The sequence below is a fragment of the Sycon ciliatum genome, chromosome 2 (genome assembly GCF_964019385.1).
Source record: "Sycon ciliatum chromosome 2, ocSycCili1.1, whole genome shotgun sequence".
In the NCBI taxonomy this organism is placed as follows: Eukaryota; Metazoa; Porifera; class Calcarea; order Leucosolenida; family Sycettidae; genus Sycon; species Sycon ciliatum.
Window position 1 is genome coordinate 20,876,015 of NC_088644.1, and position 7,117 is coordinate 20,883,131.

Here is a 7,117-nt window from a genome sequence, read left to right on the forward strand (position 1 = left end):
TCACTACTGACCTCCTGATAATTGCTTTTCAGCATGAAACTCGTGAATAGAGACATTTTTTTAAATCACTTTTTGTTCCACCGGATTTTCGTTTGTACTAAGCTCTGCACGCCGTGTATTGAGCACTGTGGCCGGTAGTCAAGGTTCTTATTGCTGTGCACTCTATTGTAGTGGAACACGTGTACAGTGTGTACATTGTACACTGTACACGTGCATGAACTGCACTTGGCGAAAGCAGGGACACTGCATGCATACGGATCAAGACGCGTCTGATTTTTCGTGTCGCTTCGATCATAGCGTCACTAGGAAACCAATGCATTCTTAGAGGGGTGGGTGAGGATCGTGACGAACACATACATGTACATCTACAATTTGTATATACAGGCACGTAATTGGTATGTAATTTACGCATGTCACGTGGTCTGCACATTTCTTTGTTCATTGGCGTATGATAATAATACGTGGTCTGCAAGTGCGGATCTCCAGTGGTGATGTAAGGAACACCTGTCCGGATCAAGGAAGAAGGGTGTGGGACGGGTTGGCAAAAAGGGCAATGACGGTGGTGGTGGCGTCCGAGATCAGCAGCACCTGCTGCACAGCGCCCTTCACGATTCCAAAGCCCAGGAGCGCCGCATACATGTACCGGTAGTACCAGGATACAGTTGATGGAGACCATTCAGCATTGTGGCGTTGGGACTGTGGGGCTATGACCGTACAGTGCATACATAATCAAGTTCAAAATAATAAAAATTTGTAGCAAAAAAAAAGACCAAGGCCTTAAGGAACTATACAGTGAACTTCCGGGCCTCACCACCACTGCACCACTGCACCACTGCACCACTGCACCACTGCCGTTTCTCTATACATGTACGCAGTGTACATGTACACTGCGTACATACACATGTACACTGTGTACATGTGTGTGCACATTCACATGTCTGAAGGTTTGTGGCGATAAAAAAATAAAAAAAATAAAAAACTTCGAAGTACAAGTTACGCTATACATGTACGCTATAACGCCCCTGGCTCTCCATATCTCCACGTATCAATAGGCGAACGTTACTTGAGAGGTCGACTCAGTGATGGCGAATGGTGGATGGCATGGTCAGGTGCAGCTGCCCTAATCCAAAATTCCCAACATTCAGAGGAGAAGGTGGGTGGAAAATTCCTTAGATGCCTACATGTATAATCAGATCAGTAGTACGCTAGTCAGCTTGGTCACTGTGGTTAGAATATGATTATAGTGATTTCCATTTATACATCGTAGTGATTCTCGAGTATTTGATGAGAGCCAGGGACAATAATGGATAAGCAGGCAGCTCCGAAATGCCCGTTTGAAGTACATGTGCTTCGATAATGGACAAAGGGTAGCAGCAAAGTGCCTGTAGCGTTAATTGCATTACCACACTATCGTGGTAATCACAATACATGTACTGTACATGTGCACACGTACTGTGGGTACATCCAAGAGTGGTATGGTATGGTATGGTATGGTATTGATTTATTTGAATTCGGTATCTCAACAGTACAATGTACAACTTGGGAAGATCCGAATGACATAGATGTAGATACATAAACATAGAAGTGGAGTGCATAAAGGTTTAGACCGTTTATGTACTCTTGGTACATCTAGTACGAGTCGTTTGGCTGTTCACTCTATCATGCCATGAGTGTAGACGTCTGAAGAAAATGTTGAGCAGTCGCTGCTTGGATTACAACCTCACCATAGCTTAGTGGTGGGGCATCGCTGGCCATGCAGCGATGCTCCCTGGTTCCAGTCCTCGTGGTAACAGTCAGTTTCTTCAGACTTTTCCGAATTTCCCGGATCCTCAATCTGGGGAGTATCATTGAAATATTTTGAGGAATCCGACAGCATCTGCATGCATTGCGATTCGTGGACCGTGTTAAGCAAGAATATGAGCTCCCAATGCTTATACTTGCCTGGTTTGTTTGCTGGAATGTACGACCGACACACAGAGAAAGAGAGAGAGTGAGAGAGTGAGAGAGAAAGAGAGAGAGAGCGAGAGCGAGAGAGAGAGAGAGTGTGTGTGTGTGTGTGTGTGTGTGTGTGTGTGTGTGTGTGTGTGTATGTGTGTGTGTGAGAGAGAGAGAGAGAGAGAGAGAGAGAGAGAGAGAGAGAGAGAGAGAGAGAGAGAGAGAGAGAGAGAGAGAGAGAGAGAGAGAGAGAGAGAGAAGAAAGAGAGAGTGAGATAGAGAAAGAGAGAGTGAGGGAGATAAAGAGAGAGAGAGAGAGAGAGAGAGAGAGAGAGAGAGAGAGAAAGGAGAGAGAGAATTCTAAAGAACGTGTATTCAACTTTCGTCCCAGTATTCACGACTTGCATTCCACGCATACTACCTGCATGGCCAGTTACAGTACTGGTGCAGCGCTTGTGGATTTGCCGCTCCCTTTGGATGTTCCGCTGTGTGGGATGCTATCCATCAGGGGCATTCCTCCAATCTGACTCAATCCTGGAGTCAATGGTGTGATTCGTTCACCTGTGTTTTTCTGGTGCTGGCAGGTTTTACGTGGTACTGTATTGCACCTACATGTACCTCGGGTCTGTCCATCTGCCGCCCGTCACCATGGTCACCAAGTCGCAAATCATATCGCGTGCATACTATTACTACTTGTACTACAAACCTCTACGTGCAATCATTTTCTTCACTAAAAACCACAAACGTTGAGATCTGTGAGTGTATGAGGGAGGCAGCACAACGCCAGTGGTGATGCAGGGGTGGTGAGGTCCGACCTACTCAACTCACCATAGGCCTTGGAGTTAGCGCAGTGCAGATGCATTCCCTACGAGCAAAACTGCAGTGGAATTCTCAACTGCACCCCATACATAGCCAGTGTTCGTGTCCCCCTGCAGCCCCGAAGTCACTCAACCACGATTCATAGCTGTGTGTTAGGCAGCACGCAATACTCGTGACCATGAATGAACGGAATGTGGCACATTCACACCGCGTATTCACGTCTGAAACCTCTTGAAAATCGTGTCGCTACTCTCGAAGCGACAACATCACCACCAACGTAGGGATAGTAGTAATGATGATGATGTTTACCTGTAGCCAAGCCCTTAGGGTACGCTAAGTGTATACATAATACTCGTCGCCACGATACACAAAGGCAGAACAACACAGACCAAAAATCTTTCTCGTATCTCGGAGTTTCGTGTTCATAAACACTCACCAGACGAAGTACGCTCTGCCCATTTTGAGGTATTGAGCACTATTTGCAGCAATAACATCTCTCTATCTCTCTATCGACTGAGCGAAACCCGGAGTTAACAGACTTCAGACACTTTGTCTATACTCGTTGCCACTCTACTGGTACACACATGTAAGAACATAAGATCCATTCAAAACCCTTCCTCTCTGCTCTCATCGAATCTAGCATATGCTCTTGCTCGAATAATATCAGTGCAGCCCCAACTACATGTACATGTAGGTCGAATATGCTGATACCTCTTTCGAGATGTCAGTACATTTACGCTATAAGTTGTCATTTTTTTCATTTTAACCATTCCATATACATGTACATGTACATGTATTATCCTGAAGAGAAGGGAACGAAAACGTTTGATATCTGATATGAAGTGTCTTCTGGACTGGATATGTTGATTGCGTGGATGCATGCGAACTTGACTTTCTTCTAAACTATAAGCTGTTTTTCGCTTCAGACCTCTTGGACTTTGGAGGACTGGGGAGTCTTGAGCTTGGCCATTGCTGAATGCTGAGTGGACACATCGAAAGGTGAAAGAGCTGATGTTATCGGCCTAAATACATGCATTATACAGTTGAAAAATGCTTGGTGATATTTCTCCCCAGGGCAAATCCCACAGACCGCAAGTCACAAGTGAATCTTATGTGGGCCTTGACGGATTATGCTAATATTTTCGTGAAATTATGCTTTTCGCATTGCTGAAAAAATTGCAGAATTATGCTATTTTTATGCTAAACGTTATCATATTAATATAATTATGCCGCATTATGCTCACATATGCTGCTAATGCATAATGGTTCTGTGCAAAATAACAAGGGAATTTTTTGTAGAGGGCGTTGTACTGTAGTAGCAAAAGTTCAACGGGCTCAACGCACCGTCCGACCTAGCTACGACCAACACTGATTGTAGTGGACTGGACATGTTATCAAGGGAGTCGTAAACCTACGACTTCCTAGTGCATCTACTTGTACTTGTAGAACATGTACAACTGTATGGAAATTGATGCGAACAGGCGGATTATTACAATTTTATGCGATTCGTATGCAATTTGCCTCGAATTATGCGATTATTCGATTTTGGTAGGAATTATGCGAAACATTATGCTAGCATAATCCGTCAAGGCCTAATCTTATGGTTACTAGTTTTACTACATACATGTATGTCATACCAAGACTACACTGTATCAGTTACCGTCGTTCCATAATCTCCTGTTACACCCAAGTCAGCAGTGCAACAAGGCTTGCTGTTACTCTAGCTGAGACTGAGCTTCCTGGTTCCGTACTCTTGGACGTACCTGTACGCATGGCTGACGCCACCTGCATGCATATCTACAAGTACATAACGAGGCCCCAGCATCCTCCCCCCCCCCCCTTACCACAGTGTGACGTTATCTTTCACTCTCCTTCTCTCATGACCATCTACCCATTGTCCTCGTTCCTCACTATTAATTTAGTCATTTCCCCTCTTCCTCCCCTCCTCATGGTTTTACTGCATTATGGCGCGCTTTGTCTGCGTAGACACCGAGACCTTCGAGGTCGGCAGAACAGCCTTGCCCAGCCACCACTTCTCGCACCTATTCGGGAATATAGTGGACTTTCGTATAAAATAAAATAAAAACACGTTATATGAGTCACATGGGTTGGGTTAGAGGTTTGCAACGATCACTACGTCGTAAAGGCAGTAATGTCAGTTGTGTAATAGCCATTGCACTCAGCTAGGTAACATAATGTCTTGGGTAATGACACAGTGATGAGTGATTTACATGTACATGTGTTCTCTTGATGTTGTTGTTGTTTTTCTCTTCCATTCTATATGTAGGCATGTGCACTTTCATAAAAAAAATAAAAAAATAAAAAATAAAAAACATGTGCATGTCCATGTACATGCATAACGTAGGTACATGTACATGTACATGTATGCAATACGATGATGAAGTGTGTTGTCACTGTTTGGGAATGTTGCTAGTAGAAAGGACGTCAGCTGCATCCCACTTTCAATTCGTGTTCATGTCAAATGAGTTCGATTGATGAGCACTTCAACGAGAACGGAGACCTGCACGCACCAGAAATTCAAACCACGGGAAAACGTGCGCCCCGATACAGTGTCCGTGGCAAACATTGTCAAGTGAAAAGTGCTCGCAATTCGTTTTGTAAACCAATCGATCATGGGTATACTATCGGCTATCGTACGTGGTGTGGTGGTGTACCAGCTCGTTTTAAAAGTTTTTTAAAGTGCGTCCCGACGAAGAAGATTGATGCGTGCGTTTGTTTGTTTCGGCACCTCGGTGGTCATTGTTGATCTGTTGAAACTGTTGTCAAGTAATTTTAAAATGCGTTACATCAACTTACATGTACATCAGTCATGTATTGTGTACTTCGATGTAGTACTTGTAGTAGCTCGAGTCCCGGATGCTGGACAAAACTCCACGCATGTTATTGTTGGCTTGGAATATGAATACACTTCAATTGTATCACTGACGAGTCCACCAACATACAATGCACTGTATATGTATCATTGTATGTTTTTAGAAGAACCAAATTAACCAAACAAAACAGTATCGTATCCTTGACGTGTCGATCAAGCTACTTATACCGGTATGATCAAGAGTAAATAGGCTCCCAGGCTTATGCACGTACATGTACATGTACAAATATTACACAGCAATGACTGGATCTGTCCAGTGAACATTGAGCACTATAAGCAGCCTAGGTCATGTAGTACAATTTGTTCCCTAAATAACTTCGGGACAGTCTGTTCATGGTTTTCATTTGTATTGGACTCGTTCTCTACACTTGGGATAATTTAGCGGCAATTCTAACGTTGTAGCGTTGTTCTCTTGTAATTTAGTGGAACCTGTATTGAGTAACTGAGTTTTATGTTTCGTTACATTGTCGTCAGATCTCCTGTGTACCGGTTTTGTGGCACAATGATTATAGCCATTATATTTGGTCGTCTCCATTCTTGTGCAATCATGCATATGTAGGTTGGTTCTCTTCATGTTATTGTGACCAATTTCATAGATGTTGGTTGCCTTGTTGCTTTCTCTCCCCTCTCCTCTCACCCAAGCCATTCTGCATAAGCGAAGCTGTGGACGCAGCATACTGCTGCTACACTTCAACGCGGGAATGCGTATAATAATAATAATAGTAATAAGCAGCCTAGGGACTTTAGACAACTGTCTACATGTACATGTACATGTATATGTTTATGCTCTTGGCATGATGCTGAGGCCATTGGCTGGCAGATGTACATGTCCATGTACGTGAATGTACTGTTCTGGCCAGAGAAATCCGACATCATGGATAACTTAGCGCCGCGCTCAATTGCGCAGGATGGCGTGTGTGGTGCCAGGGGCGCGTGGCTCGAGTCCCGAATAGTCATTTCTTCGGATTTCTCGCTCCACACATTATGTGGAGCGAGATGTTATAACGTTACTGGCACACACACAGAGACACACAATCATATACATATACATGTACACGAACATGTACAACCTAGACAGCATTAGCGACAACACACAATTTGAATGGTAGTTGGCCGCAGTCAGATGGGATGAACACTGGTGACACTCAACACTGACTGAAGAAGTCAGGAAATGGAACGACGGTTAAGAACGCACGCCAGATGCCATATTTGCAACCGAAAATGTTGTGCGAGAAATTATTTCTCGCCTATCTTCAGTACTAGTATCTGGCTGCGCTCGGCCGGCGAGAAACAGGACTTACTTCTCTGCTGATCTACACACGTCTGCCGGAATGCACGGAGTCGGTGCACGTGGGTGAACGGACAAATTACATACTTTGTGAGCATTTTCGGTCCAGTTTGGCTTTTTCCACCATTTCCCACCATGCACCATACCCAACTATGTTTCACTATGTACCATCATGTCCCACC